General features: G+C 42.8%; 1 protein-coding gene across 1 annotated transcript in view; it reads right to left on the bottom strand.

The window, feature by feature from the left end:
- LOC148518155 (uncharacterized) overlaps positions 1-24510 on the bottom strand; it is a 798612-nt gene that overhangs the window by 45061 nt on the left and 729041 nt on the right. The window lies entirely within an intron of this gene.

Below are 24510 nucleotides of genomic sequence, written 5' to 3'. Positions count from 1 at the left end.
AAACTCCCAGACCCAGTGGCAGATAAGGATTTGGAGCAGGCAATCTACTTTCTCAATACTGAATCTTTGTCCACACCACACATCTTTTCTATTTACTCCCCTGTGTTGTACTAACCTTGCCTTTGTCAGCTTCTGCTCCGTCTGTACTTTCACTAACTCAGATTTTTTACTTCTTCAATCTCCTTTCCATCATCCTCTACTTATCTTCTGATCCCCCTCCTGCTCCCAGATGCACATATACACAGAAACACATAAATGCTTTGACCCAATCCATTTCTCAGTCTTTTTTGTCTACGTCTCCCTTAGCCCTAAATGTAGCAGCTCCAACAACCGCATAGAGGCCCTGATTCAGAGCCAGACGCTCTGACAGAGCGCTTGCTCTGACTCAGGGCCGGGCTATTTTTTTTTTTAGAAATGCCTCCTGGCCGCTCGCATAGCTGTGGGTGACCACCCACAGCTATAGCGAACGGCCAGGAAGATGGTCGCGATGGTCAAGACCATCGCGACCATCAGGCTTGCGACGAGACCCTTTGTATTAGGGTCTCGTTGCCGCAAGTCCCAGAGAGATTTCGGCTCAAACAGAGCCGAAATCTCTCCCACTGACATCACTCGTGACACTCGTGATGTCAGTGGGGCCGGCCCCAAATGCCTCCATTTGGGCAGCCACTCCCCTGGCCCACCCACCAAAGGGGGCGTGCTGTCACTCAACATTGACAGCACACCCCCTTTGGTACGAGACCCGGAGCGACGGCTTGCCCGTCGCTATCCGGGTCACGCGCATGCGCATGATGGAGCCGGCTCCGTCGTGCACATGCGCTCTGGACCACCATCGACCCGGTTGCGAGCGCTCAGTGCTTGCAACCAGGTCTGAATCAGGCCCAGAGTTCCTATTAATCAAACCTCAACCATGTCACACAACACAGACCCACTACCTGCACAAGTGCTGGTGCACTGCTAAGAACCACTGCATGAAATCTCAGTCCAACGTTGCCACCACCACACTTACTTCTCTGCACAGCTGCACTTCATTCTCCCCTGTAGCTGAGGACAATACCTCTACACTAATTCTACCTTCCCACCACAAAGCATGTCCCCTCTACACAATTAATTCTAAATGTTTCTGCTTGCTCCCCACTCTGCACTTTCTCGTCCTTCTGTAAACATTTGGTCATCTCACAGATACTAAAGGAATTATATCAGGAATCAAACAGAACTTATCATCTTCACCCTTCCCAGAGTTTCCACTTCTCTCTAAATTGCTCTCACTGTCACCACAATTTTCCCCGTGTCCCAAGCTCACAGCCTTGGTATTATATTTGGCTTTGTCCTGTGCTTATCTTCACTCATGAAGTATCTTTATAGTTCTGTTAATTCCACTCTCAAAATGTTGTTAGAATATGTCCCTTATTACCTAAGACACAACCAACACTGTTCTCAATGTTCTCCATCTCTTGTCTTGCCTACTGCAGCTTTATTCTGCCTGGCAATCCCCTCACCTATACTGTATGTCCCTGCTTCAACTTTTCCTAAAGGTTGCAGCAAGACTTATCTTTCTCTCTTCCTATCTTCCTCTCTCTCCAAATCCCTATGCTCTCCACCCACAGCCTCCAGGAGTCAATACAATTCCCTCACCCTAACCTTCAAATCCTTCACTAACCATGCCCATATACGCCTTACACATAATACTGTCATCTGCCTGTTCTAGTCATGCTCTGACCTGCGCCTCACCTCCTCTCTGATAACCAGCTCTCACCCATACCTGCTGGTCAAAATTTATCTTGTGCCACTAACAACCATTTATTTTTTCCAGCTTGTATGTTTCTGATTTCCATATGTTATCCCCTATTAGCTTAATTAGTCCAATAATTATATGTAATTTTTTGGTGTAAAAATAAAAAAATTTCCTCAAATTACCCCAAAATCAACTTTTTCGTTAGTTTAGGCACCCCAAATGTAATTACAATATTTTTTTAGTTGAAAAATAATTGTTTTTATAATAATTTAATTTTAGAATTAGGTGCCCTAAAAGTACCCCAAAATCATCTTTTTCCTACTTTTTTTTTTGCATTTTTCACATAATTTGTTTGAGTTTAAACGAAAAGAGTTTGTTCTTATAATTTTCTTACATTTAAATCCCCCCCCCACAAATCAGCCATTTGACACCATTTAAAAACCTACAGTACCTTCTATACAGTCCTGCTAACGAAATTATCCATTTTGGGGGGTCCTGGATGGTCTCCCCACATTTTCATGCATTTCTCGCAAATCTCATTTGGCAGTCAATTTACACTCCTCCGCTGCAAGTAGTGCGAATAGGCATTTTTAATTGGATTGGAGAATTCTCGGAAGCACGCATCGCTGTGAAGTGTGCGAGTTTCAAGAAAAAAACTCGCTACTTGCAAGTTTAGGCACCCCAAATTCAATTACAATATTTTTTTAGTTGAAAAATAATTGTTTTTATAATATATTTTTCAAGGTGCCCTCAAAGTACCCCAAAATCACCCTTTTTACTACTGTTTTTTTACATTTTTCATTTAATTCGTTTGATTTTAAACAAAAAAAAGGTTTGTTGTTTATAATTTTCTTGCATTTAAACCCCCCCCCCCACAAATCAGCTATTTGACACCATTTAAAAACCTACACTACCTTCTATATGGCCCTGCTTACGAAATTATCCATTTTGGGGGGATATGCTCCTGAGGAAGCTGGATGTATATTTAAACCAGCGAAACGCGTTGAACTATTGGACACTTGGAGGTTCTCCTTTCCATTATTTGGCTACCATACATCTTGGACTACAAGTTACCCTTTTGATTTGGGCGAGATACCATATTCCGGAGGAAGACAACAGCCCCATCTTTATTATTCGGCCACTACAGTTTGCTAGGGACTGTGGATTAAATACCTATTGGGAATCCGGTAAAATTAAATGCCTAGAGGGAGATAAGCCCTGATTGACTTTGTGAGCCTATATGACTGTGTTTTTTCATTTACTTGGAGGATCTACCATGGATCAGCAGTGTTGATTTTTATATACTAATAATATGGCTATTTTATATTTATATATTTTTCAATATGTGCAGGTTTATTTACTGAAAATCAATTCATTTTCATTTTATTTTCATGTGTTTGTGATTTTAGTGGTATTAAATTGTAATATTATTACGACCCACTGTCTATTTAGTGATCTTTCTATCTATACAGCGCTGGTTCCTTCTATATTTTGTGTGTACCTTCTATACGGTCCTGATAATGAAATTACCCATTTTGGGGGGTCCAGGATGGTCTCCCCACATTTTCATGCATTTCTCGCAAATCTCATTTGGCAGTCAATTCGCACCCCTTCACTGCGAGTAGTGCGAATAGGCCTTTTTAATTGGATTGGAGAATTCTCGGGAGCGCGCTTCGCTGCGAAGTGTGCGAATTTCAAGAAACAAACTCGCTACTCGCAATTCGCACCTAATAGGATTGACCCCATGGAGTATAATTATGCTGCTTGTAAATCATAAATCATACTGTTCTCTCTCTCTCTCTGTGTATATATATATACATATATATATATATATATATACTGTATTTGTATATATATATATATATAAAGAGCGAGAGAGAGAGAGACTTACCATGCTACTTGTAAGCTTTCTGCACTCAGAAAACAAAGTTTTCACATTGCTCATTAGAACTTTGTTAAACCACGCCACTATGTCCCAGTCAGGCTACAAAGGATCCTATTATTAAAATAAATTGAAAGACATTGTGACCCTGTTTAAACATAAGAGCCCTTAGTTATAAGCTGCAGACGTTAAGCTGCAAACACAACAGAAGCTTGTAGCAACTGTCTAGCACAAATAATACAGAAACAAAAAGTGCTAAATGAAGTTTGGTAAATGAGTCTGCGACATTATTTCTTATCTCAGACGAGTCTAAACCTTCTCATTTTAAACGCTTTATTGAAATTGTAACTGATCTCCAGTGAGTTTTTCAAAGCTTAGGCTAATTATACTTGGCGCGGAGACCTGCTTGATGAGATGGGGATAAAATGCAACTTCTGAAAGGGGGAAAAATCTCTGACCATCTGCTGGTGACATTACACAGGGAACAACAGTGAGGAACAGAAGGGCAGCTAGCCAAGAGAAAAGGTACATGCTTCTTTTAATTACTTAGTCAATGAAACTATTACTTAGAATTCTACTCGGTAGGTAGAAGAATATGAAGAGAGAAAAAAAAACAAAAACACAAGTGCCGCTAGCAAAGTCTGTAACTAAAAAGCAGAGAGAGAACAAATGGCTGGGCCTTTTATTAGGAATGTCTTGTAATTAAAGATCTTTGTTAATCTATGCTAAAGAGGCCAATCTTTCTTAAGAATACATTTATTTCTAGCTCTAAGAATTCTCATTCAGGTACATGTGGTTATAGAATAACAATTAGGTGCACAACGTGCCAAGGCTGCTAGTGACAGCCAACAGTCATACGGAGGGTCATGCCCTTGTATTATTGGTCATTCTGTTAGCCTGAAGGCCCTGTAAGAGCTGATGGCTTGGGTGCCATGTATCACACTTTCTAAAGAGGACAAGTCAAGAAGTTGCCCATGGCAACAAATCAGCTAGATATCATTTATCTAGTATATTCTAAAAATGATAGCTACTGTAGTAGTTGGTTGGTTGCTATGGGCAATTTATCTACCTTTACTATTTAGAAGGTTTTATACATCTCCCCCAAAGTCCCTTGTGTACCCAGCTCCCAATGAAAAGATGCATTCTCGTAACTTTGCGTTAGGCCCACAAAATGGCTGCTTCCGCTGTGACTCGGCGATATTCTGTAGAACCATACAGCTGATATTTCAGTATGCTAATACGCACGCAATCGTCCAATTGTTGCGTACGGTGCAACCATCGCAGTGTGTGAATCAGCCATTGCGATTGGGACTGATCACAGTGACCACGCAGACCCATCGCAGAGTAATTGACAGGAAGTGCCATTTATGGGTGGTGATGGGGGGGTGGTCGGCTGAACGCAGATGTGCCAGTGCGTTTCAACGCCATTGTATGGGCGTGCACAAATTATCCACTGCGATGCCCTACACAGCCTGAGGCCTCATAGTGTGCGCTGTAGTAAGCAATTCCTGAGGCCTGACCTGCCTTAACTGTGCGTATGGGTCCAGTGGTACTCGATTGTACCGATGTTTTCGCTGTCTTGCTAACCATTACGGATGTGCGTGTAAAGTAAAGTGGGCGTCCCTTATGTAGTGCTGCGGCGGCACTGTGATTGCTATGGATTAGCTTCCAATCGCACTGAACTGCGTGTGTACGCTATATTGCGATCCGTAGTGATTCAGGCCCAGAGAACTCAAACTCTAAATAAGGGCCTGATTCAGAGACGCTCGTAAGCGGCCGCTCGTTCGCACTAAGAGATGTTCGCACAACTGCGCATGCATATGGGTCATAATGCGCATGCGCAAAACAGTCATTGCGGTCGGAAATCGTGCGCTCGTAAAACAACAAGGAGCTGCTAATTTGATTGACAGAATGTACCGTTTGTGGGTGGTAGCAGGGGAAGATGCTTGAAAACGGGGGAGTGGAGATCCGAACGCAGGCGTGCCTAACGGTCAAAAGAGCGTTTAATGGAAGTGCATAATTAGTAAAGGAGCGCCATCGACCACGTCACTTGGTTGTCTTTTAGCCTGAACTGCTCGCAGTATTAGGGGAAAGAAAATCCTACCACAAGCACTGCGAGCAGTTCAGATGCCTTTCGATGTTCCCGATTAATCTAATAAATACCGGAGATGACGTGTGATGCGAACGGCAAAGGGGCATCTTTACAAAATAGCGAGCGCATTTTTTGTACGCTCGCTCAGACATAGAGGAGTCAACACACCACAAAGAGGGAGCGCTCAATTTAAATATCTGGCCCCTTTTTTGGAACGAGGGTCCGCTAATAGCATCCGGCTCTGAATCAGGCCTTAAGTCCAATAAGTGCATCATCAGTATAAAAAAAATATGACACACTGACATTCGGAGCCACTACGTCATCCTAGTGACCATTACGTCATCCTAGTGACCATTACGTCATCCTAGTGACCACTGTTGGAGTTCTAAATTCGGTCCAAATGCATAAACATAACAAAGATAGATTATCCCTTAATAAAAAGGTATTGCCTGATAGCATAAGGGGTTTATTTACTAAACAGGGGGATGTTCAAAGAAAATTCTCGGCGGCTTTGACTGCTGAATGTAAAACAGCAATAGGAATAAAAGCTAAATCAGGCTTGTTTTGCATTTATTACTATTGCGGTTTTAAATCCAGCAGACAAAGGGCCTGATTCTGAGATTTATGCTAATCCAATCACAACTGCGTTCTCTCACAGATCGCAGTTGTTATAATATGCTAATGCCTTCCAAAGCTCAGCCAAGCATAGGGACGCCCACTGCTGGCTTCTCATATCCGTCCGACAACATGCAACAGCGCAAACCAGCGATGCACATCAGGCAGTCAAGCAGCATGTAAGCCAAGTCTGACCAGCTGCACGCAGAGGGCATTTATGCTGTGAAGAAGATCACGCTCATGAAACGGCTTTTAAACTGTACCAACATTACTGTGTTTTTCTAAAAGGTACCTCCCTGAAACGCTACCAGTCACTCACTTTGCGAGTGGTTCCTCTGTACAAGCATTTTCGCAATGCAATCGCTGCGCGTGAGCTGTGAGGCTTTCACACGTGCACAGAGACAAACAATTGCTCCATCTGCGTAAATATCTCCTGTGCAAAAATCTCTAAATCAGGCCCAAAGCTGATAATCGGCTTTGAAAGCCTGCTGTTTAGTAAATAAGCTCCTAGTACACTAGCGGTTAATGTAACGAACAAAAATGTGCTGGAATGCAATGGCTGAAAGTACTGTACAGTAGCTGCCTCTCAAAAATGATTCACTGCTAGAGGTAAAAGGTATCAAACTACAGATGTGTCCGCATACATCTATCCTCCGTGTTCTACAAGTCACGTTACACATAACATTTGGGCGCAAAGTGTCTTTTCGTGCAACTTTTTTCCCTTAAAATGCGTCATCTTCGCAGAGCGATTCGAATAGGATGCACATCCAGCTTATGTTGATTAAAATGATATGCGGCATGCCTATATTCTGTGTGCGACTGCGGGTGTGTCTGCATGCAAAATGCTACTTTACAATGTCAGCGGCTGACTACCGAGACACGCCACAGCATGGCACATCTAGAAAGGCTGTGTAACGCACAAGGAGGCTAGATGTATGTGGACACATCTGTATAACTCAGGAGTACCCGATAAAGAACCTCACAGAGGGAGTAAATGGTACTAAGAGTTGGCTGAAGGTGACAAGTGGCCAGCTGTACAACACCTTCAATATGGCAATATGGACACCACAATATACTCAGGAGATCCATCCATAGAGCATCACCAGCACTGCTCACCTGGGGAAAGAGTACAAAGCAAGGCTATGCTGATCCATTGAATGGGACAGGTTAACGCACTGAAAGGATAGCCATAATAAAAAGATAGCAAATGAATAAGGGAACTGGTCGCTGGGGCACCTGGGACTGCACTTCCGCTATTTGTGTATGGGCAGATACACAGTGGAATAGGTATGAGTTACCGCCGGACCCATGCCCGGCGGTTGGAATCCCCACAGCGGCATACCGGCAGAGGAGGAAATACCGATCGTACTAAAGGTAAGTACTAACTAACCTAATTTTACCCCCTAAACCTAACCCTCCTTTGGGGTGCCTAACCCTAACCTCCCCCCCCCGTGCCTAACCCTAATCCCCCCTCTAAGTGCCTAAACCTACCCCCCCTTCCCCGCTGCCTAACCCTAAGTCCCCCCCGGGGGTGCCTAATGCTGACCCCCCCTTCCCCTAGCCTAAACCTAACCTGCGGGGAGGGTGCCTAACCCTAAGTCCCCCCCGGGAACCCTAAACTTAACCCTCGTTCCCCCGTGCCTATCCGCGCTCGGCGTCCCTTCGATCGGGATGCCGGGTGTCGGGCTCCCGGCGTATGTCTAATGACAGGCGTTGGCATATCGACGCCTGTCTTTAGACCCTTGCTGGGATATGACAGTCGGGAAGCCGGCTGTCGGGATTAGGTCCGCCGGCTTCCCGACTGCATACCTGCACAGTTACCTATGAGGCATTTGAATGTTGTTAGTTTACATCTGGACTAGAAACCAAAGCCACGGCGATTACATACTGTACAGCCAGCTGTATGTCAGGCAACCTGCAGCCAGTGAGGACCCTTACCGTAAAAGTCTTTCTAAGTGGTAAACTCAATAGCCACATACACTGTACTGGAAATTATAATTAATCAGTATTGGGCACAGTTGGTATCAAATTATATAACAGCAGATGGTAGGTAGGTCACGGTGTAGCTAGAATGCAAAGCAGCAGATTGTTGTCCATTGAACAAGGCAAAAAGGTAACATATTCTACCAATGAGGAGACATTCCCATCAGCCAGTAAAACCGTATGTACAACACACTGTGTTGCACCTGAAAGCACAAGAGGTGTTCATGAAGGGTCCAGGGCTTACAGATTTCCAGTGATGTAGTCACCATTTCCCTCTGTAGGAGAGGTTTAGCCTGGCTGTACAGAATGTAGGCAAAGTTCTTGTTAATAATTAACTTTTATGGCCTCATATCAGTTCATGAAAGGCAGGAGTCTGCAGAAGAGCAGAACAATGGAGCCACTTAACATGGTGTTACATGTAGAGCAGTATAATAGAAAATTTCCTAGCACAATACAATAAAGTCAGGTATACAACACCCCACTTGACCAGAGCAATAAATCCCACTCCATCTGCAGGATTTACTGTGGACAGATTCATGTTAAAAATAAGGACAATCTAATGTGATTCAAAACGAAGAACTTCTCTTCATGAAATTACAATGTAGAATAATATAACGAGAAGGAATTATTTTTGATGATACAATTGTGGTACGCTCAAGTGTAGATCATTATACAAACAGTATGTAACGTTTCCTGTCATGGGAATTTAATTATAAATTAATGCAAATATTGGAAGACATTGGGATTGTTATATTGCCGATGACAGATTATTATGATTACTATACTTAGCTGCTTAAACACGGCTTTATGTAATCATGAAGCCATACAAGTGATTTATTATTCAGTGTTTTCAGAGATGTATATTAGAATCTCATTGTATCTCATTGAGCTTTACTGTGTACAGAGGACTTAAAAGCTTGTAGTAATTTAGTTTTACTTATATTAATGCTTTGGGCTTTATTTATTTATTTATATTTTGTAGATACCTATTTGTGTTACATATCTGTCTTATTACCATCGGATCATGCTAAAAAAAACTGCAATGGGGCCCTTCTGAGCTTATCAGCGATCTCAGGGAGCAGTATATATAGGGATAGCATGGAACAGACGCCCCTTTTCCCCAATTGGTAAATCACAATGCTTAACTCATCATCATTTAAACTTACTATTAACAAGATATGTTGAAAAAAGGTTCCTATAGCAGTTTAGCTATATTCAAGTTTAATTTTTAAACAATGGAAGCCATAAATATAGAGAGACCTCACTGAGCAGCATGGTGGCAAAGTGGTTAACATTACTGCCCCACAGCACTAACGTTCAATTCCTGGTCATGATTTTTAGTAAAATACACTCAATCTATTAGAAGTGTTTGTTTTAACTATTCAACATCCTCCTTTATGACTAGTGACTGTTTCACCACATCTTCCGGTGTACAATTGGGTCTGATATTTCTTATTGATACTGGTGCTAGGGATGTGAGAATGAAAGACAAAACTATAAAACAAATTATGCAACATAATTTTTTTTTTATGCAAATGGCCAGCACAGGTGGTGTAGTGGTTAGCGTTACTGCCTCACAGCACTGAGGTCATGAGTTCGATTCCCACTATGGCCCTAACTGTGCAGAGTTTGTATATTCTCCCTGTGCTTGAGTGGGTTTCCTCCTGGTGCTCCGGTTTCCTCCCACACTCCAAAAATATACTGGTAGGTTAATTGGCTCCCCGCAAAACTGACCATAGTGTGTATGTGTGTGCGCATGTGTTAGGGAATATAGAGTGTAAGCTCCACTGGGGCAGGGACAGATGTGAATGGTAAGATATTCTCTGTAAAGCGCTGTGGAATATGTGTGCGCTATATTAAGAACTGTTAATAAATAAATATATCAATACCGAGCTAGACACCTAGGGGCTGAATTAGAGTTGAATGTGTGCCCTATTGTGTAACGTATCTGCCGTTCCCTCCCCAGCAGGCTGAACGCTTCTCTCCTCCCTCTTCTCAAAAATCTTTCTATCTGCACGTGGGACCTGATCATAATCCGGACGTATAGTGATTGTGAAATTATGTTGTAGAATCTTAGCCAGGACAGCATATTATCAGATGTGATGTACTGACAGGAGTTCCTTAATGAAGTGTCCCGAAGTATAATCACTTATTGCTTATAATAGGCACAAAATATCATTTAATGAGATGCGTCCTTTACCTTTTAATTACAAATGGGGTCTACAGTTGTGTGATATCTGCCAACTGAAAATCCAATTACTGTGCCCTAAATAAAGATGGATGGGGATTACCTAAAGACACTAATCCTCCAATTTCGGGGGCGAAATGCGTCAGAGGCATCCTTTGCCGGCTTCCACTTATGCACTCAGCCTTTTGGAATTATTCCACAGACCCCCTCCTTGATGTTTACGTGAAGCAGCAAGCTACAGCTGCAGCACTATCACAGGACGTCCGTCCAGGAGAGGAACACAGCGATCTCTGGTGGCTAAGGAGATAGACTCACTGTTTGGCCACCCCACATGCTTGTCTGACCTGGGACTATTGCTATAAAGCCAGAGAATCTGGTAATGATATCAGTGTCTACCCAGTTACTTGTCCGATTGTACTAACTTGGGACCTCATTATATTGGATCCTTATAAAGGACTGGTGCTAGGATAAACATCAATCTATATGTTATACTGTACAGTATGGGATTGGCGAGCTGATACATTGTATATTTTTTATGAGTCAAATATTTTTAAAACACAAGCTGCTTTTTTATATAATATTATTAAACTTATATTGTATATATTTATCTTGTCTTCATCTGTCACTGCAATATCAGTGGTATATAGATTTTTGTATTACCGCAGTTCCACAGTAATATTGTTGTTTTCTATAAGCAATGGCAAATGTTTCTTCAGATGGAATTACTCATACCCAACTTTGTGTGACGTGAAGTCAGAAAGGCATTTTCGGGAAGCAGAGAAGACCCTCTCAGAGGTGTGGGAGTGTTTGCTCCATACTGCTAAATAGGAGCACTACTCATATCTTTATTACCACCAAAAGCAGAAATGCAGATTTTCAGTTAGCGCAGGATCTACATAAATAAACCAGACAGCCATTCAACAGCCTTGGTGTGAAGCTAAAATATATAAAAAAAAAATAGCCTGCACAAATGATTGCACGGATTAAGGACAATGGAACAAATACTGGTATTTATGAATGTGAATTAAATACAGCATTGTACAGATGTGTGTAATGGTTAGCGGGCAGCACAGACGGTGTAATGGTTAGCGTTACTGCCTCACAGCACTGAGGTCATGGGTTCAATCCTACTACGGCCCTAACTGTGTGGAGTTTGTATATTTTCCCTGTGCTTGCGTGGGTTTCCTCCGGGAACTCCGGTTTCCTCCCACACTCCAAAAATATACTGGTAGGTTAATTGGCTCCCCACAAAAATTGACCATAGTGTGTATATGTGCGTGTGGGGCAGGGACGGATGTAAATGACCAAATATTCTCTGTAAAGTGCTGCGGAATATGTGTGCGCTATATAAATAACTGGTAATAAATAAATAAATAAATAATGTGTCCTCATACATCTAGCATCCTTGCATGTTAAAAAGCCCACCTAGTCGTGGCATGACTCTGTAGCTCTGAGCGTCTTCTTGTGCAACTGTTTACTTTCAAATGAATCTTATTTGCACAGTGATGTGAATAGATAGCACAAGCAGCTTCTGCTGATTAAAATTATATGCAGCATACCTATGTTCTGTGAGCAAGTGTGGGTGTATCTGTCTGCATGTGAAACGCTACGTTAAGGTGTCAGGGCTGTAACACTGTAACGTAGCGTTTCGTATGCAGATACACTGCAGGCACTCACAGAACATAGGCATGTTGCAGATCATTTTAATCAGCAGAATCTAATTTTGCGTCCTATTTGCATCGCTGTGCGAATAAGACACATTTAAATTTCAAAAGTTGCTAGAAAAGACGCTCAGCGGTACTGAGTCGCACGGAGCTCCTGCGTTATATGTAGCACGACTTGTAGCGCACGGAGGCTAGATGTATGTGGACACATCTGTATGTACATTATAGTTTATTGCGTTTTTATGTTGAATAAATTGTGTATACTTTAATATATGTTTTTGTTGTAGATCTTTCATCATCACATCTTTAGTACTTCTTATAAATTGTTCTTCTTGGTTATTATGTTAGGGATCATTAATCCCTATTTAGGAAAAGCTGGCTAGTGCACATGTGATAGTGTTCCCTCTAAGATTCCTCCTTAATTGTATAGTCACACAGATAATAAGTGACACTTTAATAATATAGTATTACACTGACCTGGCCAGGGAAACTGTGGACTTCGATCCTATTCACATCACTTATGTCAACCTAATATCTTGTAGTTAATCATTTGATATCACTTATGATCCTATTTTACTAGTATTAAATTGATATCAATAATTTTTTTCCAATAGTAGACGCCGCTTGACTTGTTTTATGAATTACAGCACAATAGGGATATTCTAAATGAAGTTCCAATAAAATAGTATGGATTAGGCAATTGAGTGGTATGGCCAGGCATTAGGATGGATGGACAAGTTATGTCCTACGACTAGAGCCACTCCAAGGAGTAGAATCCATAAAACATACAATGCATGGCACCAACTGACTAAACAAGCAGTTTCCATACTGATGATAGGACTGACATTATTGACAGGATCTAATTTTCGGTTTTACACCAATCCAAGCACTCGTGTTGCTTTGTTGTGTTGCACTATTGCCTTTAGCGGCAGAATGGTTGAACTTCCTCTGCAATATGATCAGAGATTAAACGGTATCCAGATTAAACATAGACAGTTAAAAGGTCGACAATGTCTAGATAGACACCAGAGGTTAGACAGACAATAGGTCGACTGGGACAAACGGTCGACTGGGACAAAGGTCGACACACTAAAGGCACTTACCCTGACAAATTAGATTAGGCACCAGGAGTGAGGGTTAGGGCTGGGCACTTACCGGAGGGTTAGGGTTAGGCATATAACCCAATGGTTAGGGTTAGGCACTTACCCTGACAAATTAGGTTAGGCACCAGGAGTGAGGGTTAGGGTTGGGCACTTACCGGAGGGCTAGGGTTAGGCACTTGAAGATACAGTTAGGTTCAGACACCTACCCTGATAGCTATGGTTAGGAACCAGGAGGGAGAGTTAGGGTTAGGCACCAAGAAGAGGGTTAGGGTGAAGATTAGGTTTATAAAGAAAAACATGTGTTGACCATGTGTGCATCGTCCTTTTGACCCTGTGGACTATTTGTACCTGTCAATCTTCTTCCATATCGACCTTTAGTGGGTCGACCTTTTGTCCCTGTCGACCTATTGCCTGTCTAACATCTGGTGTCTATCTAGACATTGTCGACCTTTTAACTGTCTATCTTTTATAACGCATCCAGATTAAACAAAGTAATAAAACTGCTCGCACAATGATGACACACCAGCATTGTCATAATAGAGCACAATGCAAAGCAGGTGGCAATGTAACATATCAAGCTGAAAATAGTACTGCGGCCCTACTTCAGATGGATTTCACTTCTGAGCAAACACCTGCAACTGTTTACATGTGCCTTAATGACAGTTACTATTCAAAAAACCATGACCTAAACTTCAGTTTCTCATTATTTCCCTGCTAACCAATCAGCATTAGAGAAACACTGTAGCAGGCCTTTTACAGTATACCTCATACAGCTGATATAAACAATATAGTACATTTAAATACATTAAAGGTAGTCAGGTCAAACGTTTGAAGTAGGGCACATAGAATCCTTAATGCTCCGTGGCTGTCTTGAAATACTTTCAGGTGCGTGCTTCATAGCTCCATAAAGCAGCTTGTATATTTTACACCTGTTTCCACTTTTACATGGCTGAAAATCATATAAAATCACAACACAAGCATTCATTCCCACTAGCCAGCACATATTTCTGTTCCATCAAACACCACAACCTTGCAAATTAAAATTCCTGGGGTTTTAAAATAAATATATAAAATAATAGTATATGATACATGTAGCAAACTCTGGTATGACCGTAACGCCAGGGAGCGCATATTTGAAGTGAGGCAAAAGGTCCTGGTACTGATTCCAATGAGGCAGAACAAACTGCAGACTACATGGGAAAGCGCATACATGGTCGTCCAGTGCATAAAGGATGTAAACTATGTCATTGCCAGAGAGGAGGGAAGAAAGAGGCATTGAGTCTATCATGTGAATCTGCTCAATGCCTACCAGGACAGGGACACATGCGTGCTAGCAGTTTGCAGCCTCCCGGAAGAGGAACAGGAACAGGACCCACTGCTGGAACTCACTGCAGCGACTGCATTAGGTGGCACCCTGGCAGATGCCCAGGATGGGAAAGAGTTAACAGAGGTGCAGCGAAGTCAGCTATCTGACACCATGTGCCCCTACCAGGCCTACTTCACAGGAAAGACAGGGAGAACGCACCTAGTCATACATCACGTAGACACAGGCAACCAAAACCCCCTTAGACAGCCAGCATACAGAAGTACCTTGGAGGTGTTACAGGCAATGAGGCATTAGGTGGATGAGATGCTGAGATTAGGGGTAATACACAAGTCCTGTAGTTCATGGGCTGTGCCCATAGTGCTGGTCCCAAAGAAGTGTGTGGGCACTCGGTTTTGCGTGGACTACCGAAGGTTAAACAAGGCCACGGCATTTGATGCATATTCCATGCCCAGGATGGATGACCTGTTAAGTCAGCTGGCCTTGGCACCATATGTTACCATAAAGGATCTCAGCCAAGGGTACTGGCAGATCCCTTTGTCACCCAAGGCCCGTGAGCGATCTGCCTTCATCACCCCATTTGGGCTGTATGAATTCTTAGTCATGACATTTGGGATCAAAAATGCCCCAGCCTCGTTCCAGCGCCTGGTTAATGACCTGCTGGAGGGCTGGGAGGGGCACGCGGTTGCGTACCTGGATGACATTGCGGTGTTCAGTCAGACCTGGGAGGAGCATTTGATCCGTTTGGATGATGTATTAAAACAGATCACTAGGGTCGGCCTGACCATTAAACCAGAGACGTGCCAGCTGGGCATGAGGTACAGTACCTAGGGCAAAGAGTAGGGGGCGGCAACCTCCGTCCAGAGCCAGGGAAGGTGGAAGCTATTGCTACATGGCCTACCCCTAAAACCGAGAAACAGGTCATGTCCTTTTTGGGGACTGCAGGGTACTATCGCAAGTTAGTACCCCAGTACAGCACAATTGCAATGTCCCTGACATATCTCACAAAAAAGAAGCTTCACTGGACTGAGGCTTGAACAGGCCTTTTGCATGTTGAAAAACAGCCTTGTCTGAAGCACCGGTGGCTACAGGCACCTGACTTCCGATGCAGGATCATAGTACAAATGGACGCATCTAAGTTTGGGCTGGGGGCCGTGCTCAGTCAGGTTAATGACCAAGGTGGGGAACACCCCATTATGTTTTTAAGCCAGAAGCTGCTCCCTCGTGAGGTAGTATATGCAACCATTGAGAAGGAATGTCTTGCAATAGTCTGGGCCCTCCAGAAATTACAATCCTATCTGTACAGACGTGATTTCACTGTAATAACGGACCATAATCCATTAAGCTGGTTACACCGTGTCTCTGGTGACAACAGAAAGTTGCTCCGATGGAGTTTGTTACTGCAGCAGTATAACTTCACCATTCAGCACCGAAGGGGCTCGCAACATGGGAACTGCGACGGTCTGTCTCGACAGGGGGACGAGAGCAGCCCATAACGCCACCAGAATTCCACCTGTTAGACGCCGCTACGCTAGTGGCTATCAAAGGGGGGAGGTGTAGCGGGGAGGCCCATTTCTTTTTGGAATGTATTAACAAATTGTACTGTTTACCTTGTATGTAAAGTCTATCTATTTTCTGTAAGAAAAATGTCTTTTAAATTGTATAGCTGAGAGGTAATTGACTGGCTAGTGTTTACTTATTGCCCTAGGCTCAGTGTACAAGTTGTTAGTGTATGTGGTTTTCTCACTTGAAGCATGGATCAAAGACTGGGGTCAGGCTTACAGGCCAATGAGAGACAGACCGACCAGCAAGGTGTCAAATCATTCTCCTAGCCAGCTGAGCTCCAAACAGGATGGAGTGAGCAATTACCTAAACCCTGCTGGGGTGACCAGGAGACCCTGTGTTACAGTCACCTAAATAATTGAAGGTTTAAACTATCCCAAGGGGAAGGGGGGGAGGGGGAGTGACCCAGAGCAGCCTGTGAAAGGGCATGAAATTGTGTGTTTGATATGAAACACTGTTCATTCTGAAAGAGGCTATCAAAGGATAGAGATGATCCATAATTCGTCACTGGGAAGGACTCATCTCAGAACCATTTAATCTAACATGATCCGAATGATTTGTTGCTCCCTTTTATTATTTTATTTACTTTCTGGAAAGTGTAAGTAACATGTGATTCTTTTTAACATTATTATATTCTTTGTAACTTTTTGTACATAAGCTTTGAATATATCCTTGAATTAAACATTAATTCTAGTTCTGGATCTGTGTTGTTATGACCCAAGGTCTCATATGGCTCATGTTACTATTTTTCTAAGTATTAATTATTGTGTATGCAAGTAAGAGCAGAAGCTCACCTTATGCTTTAGCATTATATTCTTCTGCTGGTGGCAGTTACCAGCTGTAGCTAACCACATGTGCTGAGGTAACCTGTAAAAGTCACGGGTGGCAATTCTCAGATTGGCCTAACTGGAGGGTCGGCCCGCAGGGCTGTAAAAATACATATTTTTTTTCCTTCAAACATCAGGGTAAACCATTTAAAACTTAAAACTAATCATTGGGGTAGGGCATCGTTCCTTAAAACAGCAAAGTGCTGCAAAGCGTTCAGCGGTGCAGAGCTGCACTTCTTGTATACTAATAGCTCTGGCTATTGTCAGACAAGCAGTGGTGCTGTGGATGTCCCTCCATTCTGATGTCACTGGGGAAACTCGCAAGTAAGGGACATTGTTGAAATAAAGGATTAGAAACGGCAATGGTTGGTTGGGGTGGTTAATGTACGCTGGTATGTATTTTATCTTAATACAGTGAATTCTTTGTAATACTAATTTTTTTTTAATAATTGCCAAACTTGCACTATTTTATTTTCCATTACACAGTTCCCTTTCTAGATACTAAAGTAACTTTGAGACTGTTACTATTATTATTGTCATTTAGAAATTCTTTTGGCTAAAACACAGCTGTCAGCTTGAAAACAAACATGGCTGCAGATTGCCTGTTACGTTCTCAGGAAAGTGATGAAATCGTCAAACTCTATTTGATCTCCAGAAAAAAAGACAGATGTGTTTATATATCGCTCAATCTACAGTAGAATTGTGGTTACCTAATTGTGATAATAGAATCTATTTTCCCAAATTCTGCTTTCAGCTGCCTACTAGGACAATACAACAGGGTCCATTTGTGGCGGATGGCGTACCGGGGAACACCGTCATTATGTATCAAACAGAAAAAATTGAATGCTTTGTTAATAGGACAATAAAGCAGGAGAGCAGGAAACTACAATTAGCGTATAATAGTGTTACCAGAGGATTCTGCAATTCAAACACATCAAACCACTTACAGTACCTAAATTTAATACAAAAGCTTTAACTAAAACAAAGCAGTCACAGCCTGGGCATGATTCGCAATATGGATTAAATCATAATGTACTGTGAGAGTTTGGGATAAAAGCATAAGAGCCAATATTTAAGAGCAATACATGCAAAAGACATATTTAGTATTTGGTATATTTAGTATGAGCTTGCTGAGTAGGTACTGAGGTGTCAATACAGTAAATACATTTTTGCAAATGAGCATGTGTCAATACGGTATACAATCGGGAAGCTGGCTGCCGGAATCCCGCCGGCTTCCCGACTGCTTTATCCCGGCGTGGGATAAATTACCGGGGTCTATATCTAGACGCCTGTCATTTCCCCGACGCCGGGAGACTGGCGCCCGGCATCCCGATCGAAGGGATTCCGGGCGCCGTGAGCGGACAGCCGCGGGGGGGGGAGGGTTAGTTTAGGGCACCCAGGGGGGACTTAGGGTTAGGCACCCACCTGGGAAGGTTAGGGTTAGGCTAGGGGGAGGGAGGGTTAGGCTAGGGGGAGGGAGGGTTAGGGTTAGGTACCCCCGCGGGGGGACTTAGGGTTAGGCACCCACCAGGGGACTTAGGCTTAGGCAGCGGGGAAGGGGGGGTTAAGGATAGGCACTTAGAGGGGGGATTAGGGTTATGCACTTGGGGGGGAGGTTAGAGTTAGGCACCCCTAAGGAGGGTTAGAGTTAGGGGGTTAGGTTAGTTTATACTTACCTTAGCGATGATCAGGATTTCCAGCGCTGTTGGGCTTCTGCTGCTGGGAACTCTGCTTTTGTCGGCCTGGTGGTATTTCATACCGATTCCGTCAATACAGAGGAAAGTAGGGAGTATTAGGAGGTCCATGCGGTTTCTATAAGATTGGTTTAACGGGGACTGTTCCAGCTGGTCTTTAATGTCAAAGAAGAATTCATATTTGTGGAGGGATGAAAACCTCCTACTCATAATGCACAATATAGATGTGTATGGTGGACACTATAATGCAAGATACAGCTGTGTATGGTGGACACTATTATGCAAGATGCAGCTGTGAATGGTGGACACTATAATGAAAGATGCAGCTGTGTATGGTGGACACTATAATGTAAGATGTAGCTGTGAATGGTGGACACTATAATGAAAGATGTAGCTGTGAATGGTGGACACTATAATGTAAGATGTAGCTGTGAATGGTGGACACTATAATGTAAGATGTAGCTGTGTATGGTGGACACTATAATGTAAGATGTAGCTGTGGTGGTGGACACTATAATGCAAGATGCAGCTGTGTATGGTGGATACTATTATGCAAGATGCAGCTGTGAATGGTGGACAGTATAATGAAAGATGCTGCTGTGAATGATGGACACTATAATGAAAGATGCAGCTGTGTATGGTGGACACTATAATGTAAGATGTAGCTGTGTATGGTGGACACTATAATGTAAGATGTAGCTGTGGTGGTGGACACTATAATGCAAGATGTAGCTGTGTATGGTGGACACTATTATGTAAGATGCAGCTGTGAATGGTGGACACTATAATGAAAGATGCAGCTGTGTATGGTGGACACTATTATGCAAGATGCAGATGTGAATGGTGGACACTATAATGAAAGATGCAGCTGTGTATGGTGGACACTATAATGTAAGATGTAGCTGTGTATGGTGGACACTATAATGTGAGATGTAGCTGTGGTGGTTGACACTATAATGCAAGATGTAGCTGTGTACGGTGGACACTATAATGTAAGATGTAGCTGTGTATGGTGGACACTATAATGAAAGATGTAGCTGTGTATGGTGGACACTATAATGAAAGATGCAGCTCTGTATGGTGGACACTCTAATTTAAGATGTAGCTGTGAACGGTGGACACTATAATGAAAGATGCAGCTGTGAATGGTGGACACTATAATGCAAGATGTAACTGTGTATGGTGGACACTATAATGCAATATGCAGCTGTGTATGGTGGACACTATAATGTAAGATGTAGCTGTGTATGGTGGACACTATAATGTAAGATGTAGCTGTGTATGGTGGACACTATAATGTAAGATGTAGCTGTGTATGGTGGACACTATAAGGAAAGATGCAGCTGTGCATGGTGAACACTATAATGTAAGATGTAGCTGTGAGTGGTGAACCCTATAACGAAAGATGCAGCTGTGTATGGTGAAGACTATAATGTAAGATGTAACTGTGTATGGTGGACACTATAATGTAAGATGTAGCTGTGTATGGTGGACACTATAATGTAAGATGTAGCTGTGTATGGTGGACACTATAATGTAAGATGTAACTGTGTATGGTGGACACTATAATGTAAGATGTAGCTGTGTATGGTGGACACTATAATGTAAGATGTAGATGTGTATGGTGGACACTATAATGTAAGATATAGCTGTGTATGGTGTACACTATAATGAAAGATGCAGCTGTGTATGGTGGACACTATAATGTAAGATGTAGCTGTGTATGGTGGACACTATAATGTAAGATGTAGCTGTGTATGGTGGACACTATAATGTAAGATGTAGATGTGTATGGTGGACAGTATAATGTAAGATGTAGCTGTGAATGGTGGACACTATATTGAAAGATGCAGCTGTGAATGGTGGACACTATAATGTAAGATGTAGCTGTGTATGGTGGACACTATAATGTAAGATGTAGCTGTGTATGGTGGACACTATAATGCAAGATGTAGCTGTGTATGGTGGACACTATAATGCAAGATGTAGCTGTGAATGGTGGACACTATAATGTAAGATGTAGCTGTGTATGGTGGACACTATAATGTAAGATGTAGATGTGCATGGTGGACACTATAATGTAAGATGTAGCTGTGTATGGTGGACACTATAATGTAAGATGTAGCTGTGTATGGTGGACACTATAATGTAAGATGTAGCTGTGTATGGTGGACACTAAAATGCAAGATGTAGCTGTGAATGGTGGACACTATAATGTAAGATGTAGCTGTTTGTATGGTGGACACTATAATGAAAGATGCAGATGTGAATGGTGGACACTACAATGTAAGATGTAGCTGTGTATGGTGGACACTATAATGTAAGATGTAGCTGTGTATGGTGGACACTATAATGTAAGATGTAGCTGTGTATGGTGGACACTATAATGTAAGATGTAGCTGTGAATGGTGGACACTATATTGAAAGATGCAGCTGTGTATATGGTGGACATTATAATGTAAGATGTAGCTGTGAATGGTGGACACTATAATGCAAGATGCAGCTGTTAATTTTGGATAATAGTTGGCCATTGTGAAGGTTTGTATAGTAGTTCAAATACTGTATCACATTAGTGTATGTTGACAGAAAATATAAATAGATGGGCAAATATTGTATGCAACCCATTCATCTTAGTCTGTTATTACCACAATTTTAATAGTATTTGCTTTCAGTGTACAATATACAATGAATTGTTCAAATGATTTTATTTGGTTAATATCCTCATTATTAGAGTACAGTCGCTTCTTTCCTCTGACAAGTTGATATGTCACAGGATATATGGCAGGTATGGATCTGTGCAGGCGGACGTTGCCCATTCACATTTTCTATTACAAATCCTCTGCTATTGCCATTCTGACATGGTGATAGTGCCAAGAGGACTGCAGCTGCACTTTTACCACCGATATTCTTGTTAAATAGGCTTCCCCATGCAATTCTCTGTCACCAATAAAGGGGCCAATTTATTCAAGTGTATTTGCAGCATATCCCCCAAAAAACCCCATTTTTAGGGCATACCTGCAAATATCAAAATTGAACAAGGAGCGATAGCGGCAGATGTCTTCGATCTCCGCTGCAGTCTCTCCATTCCCAACAACAGGCGTAGCTCCCATAAGTTTCTATGCGGGATGTTGTGCTGACGTTTTTACCAAGCTCCAGAATGTGAAGCAGTAAAGGAACTGAGAGGGCAAAGCAGGCCACAGCGACTCAAACATGATACTTTCTGGCGAATAATGATGTCTTATTGTCGCAAATTGCAGCGAACATTAATCGTTATTTTCGGAGGCTGGCCGCAAATGATGCTAAATATACCACAGAGGGAGAAGCTTTTCTCCCATTAGTCATTATGTCCAGATTCAGACTGTTGACACAATAATGACGACATGGGGCCTGATTCAGCTTTGGGAATAGAGTAAGATAGAGCACGTAACTGATCATCAGGGTAAAACCATGCTGCACTGCAGGTGGGGCAGATGTAAAATGTGCAGAGACATTAGATTTGGGAGGGCTGTGTCCAAACTGACATCTAAATTGTAGAGTAATAATAAAGCTGTGCAGTATTGTGGGCTACATGCAAATCAGCCAGTATTTAACCTGCATGCAAATTGCATTGCAACATGGTTTGTCCAGGTACACATTTACTATAGTCTATTCCCACAGCTGAAACAGGGCCATGGTGTGAATGTCGATATTCAGAATGTGAACGTGTTTAGAATGTCATTTAGAATTTGCAATGTCAACACTGATATAATGTCAACATTGTCAGAATTGTTAGAACATCATTTTAGGGTTAGGCTGCAACTAGGGTTAGGGATAGATTAGGGTTAGGCTGCAATTAGGGTTAGGGTTAGATTAGGGTTAGGCTGCAACTAGGGTTAGGGATAGATTAGGGTTACGCTGCAATTATGGTTAGGGTTAGATTAGGGTTAGGCTGCAATTAGGGTTAGGGTGTAATTTTGGTTAGGGTTAGATTAGGGTTCGGCTGTAATTAAGGTTAGGGTTAGGCTGCAGTTGGGGTTAGATTAGGGTTAGGCTGCAATTAGGGTTAGGCTTATATTATTGTTAGGTTGCAATTAGGGTTAGGCTTATATTATTGTTAGGTTGCAATTAGGGTTAGGGTTATATTAGGTTTAAATTGCAAGTAGGGTTAGGGTTAGATTAGCGTTAGGTTGCAGTTAGGTTTAGGGTTAGATTATTGTTAGGTTGCAATTAGGGTTAGGGTTAGACTAGGGTTAGGTTGTTATTAGGGTTAGGGTTCAGCTGTAATACGGTTAGGGTCAGATTAGGGTTAGGCTGCAATTAGGGTTAGTTTATTTTTAGGTTGCAATTAGGGTTAGATTTAAAATGCAACTACGGTTAGATTAGGTTTAGGCTACAATTAAGGTTAGATTAGGGTTAGGTTGCAATTAGGGTTAGACTAGTCTTAGGTTGCTATTAGGGTTAGGGTTCGGCTGTAATTAAGGTTAGGCTGCAATAATATTCAGGGTTAGGGTTAGATTAGGTTTATGTTGTTATTAGAGTTAGGGTTCGGCTGTAATTAAGGTTAAGTTTAGGTTTAGTTTAAAATACCAATGTTGACTGTCATTTTAATTACTAAATGTTGACATACTGAATATTCTGAATGTTGACATACTATACCACACCTCATTAAATGTTTTTTCTTCCTTTAATAATTAGTCCCATTAAGCCAGGGCTCGACAAATCCCGGTCGCCATGGCAACCAAGTTTTCAGACCTGGCGACTGGATTTTTGCAAAGCCGTGCTTTGATCAAGTGGCTGATCCAAGCATCGGCACAGCTGCAGGGGCAGGCAAAGTAGATGTGTCCCCTGCAGGACACATCCCTGGCCAGTGCTGGGATGCTGTTTCTGCTCCCACCAGCGCCAGCGGTAAAGTGGCGGTGGGCAGGACTTGGCACCAAACACAGCTCTCTGTTCAGCAGCCAATAGGAGGCAGACGCGACGAGCCAATCACAGCTCGCTGCATCATAGCCCTGCCCACTCGCAGCGTCTTGTATTAGACGCCGCTGAGCGGGAAAAAGCAGTACGGCGGCAGAGGGGGAGGAGACAAGACCTCCAGAAGAAGACAGAAGCGTTCCGGCGGCCGCAGACGAGGCCAGAAGATGCCGTGAGCAAGACAGTAAAAAGGATGTGCCGGCTGAAAGAAGAGGTGGTGCCGCTGGCCAGGACAGCCAGCGGCAGAAGAATGCGGCTTGGGACCGGAGAGGACTGCGGGGGTGGAAAGTGAAAGAGCTACCAAAGCTCCCCCCTGCAGCCTCTTCCACCGTAGCAGGTAGGCCCTCTGTGAGGCCTACTATTAACCCCTCCCTAGACCACCAGGGTTGTCGGGCACTAGGCGCGTGGGGTAAATCAGGCATTAGGACTGTGTGTATATAGGCGGGCACAAGGCCCAGGCTACATAGAGGGCATTAGGCCCAGTATAAGGTATCTGCCCTCCAAAATAGGTGTGAGTGACGTGGACATTAGGCCCAGGTCACTAAATGGCAAATAGGTGGGCCACCCCAAGCATGTGGGGTAGTATATGTAAGGTTTTGGTTTGGGACGATGGTCTGGCACCTATATTTTTAAGCTGGCTACTAGATTTTAGAAAAATTTGTCGAGCCCTGCATTAAGCTGCTTACTGCAAACTCCTAGAACAGGTCCTTTTGGAACTACAGTATAAAGACAACTGGTGCAGTAAGGAGCATTGGCGGTGAGGACACAAGGGGAAAACAAGGCAGTTGGCAAGAAGAGACATGTGAGAATAAAACTGAGGACAGACAGGAGACAAGGGGAGCAGATGAGACTGAACAGGAAAGAAAAGAGACAAAGGTGGAAGATAAGAGTCA

Source organism: Taudactylus pleione, unplaced genomic scaffold (assembly GCF_031769625.1).
Source record: "Taudactylus pleione unplaced genomic scaffold, aTauple2 ptg000201l, whole genome shotgun sequence".
Classification (NCBI taxonomy): domain Eukaryota; kingdom Metazoa; phylum Chordata; class Amphibia; order Anura; family Myobatrachidae; genus Taudactylus; species Taudactylus pleione.
This window is presented reverse-complemented; position numbering and strand designations above follow the sequence as displayed.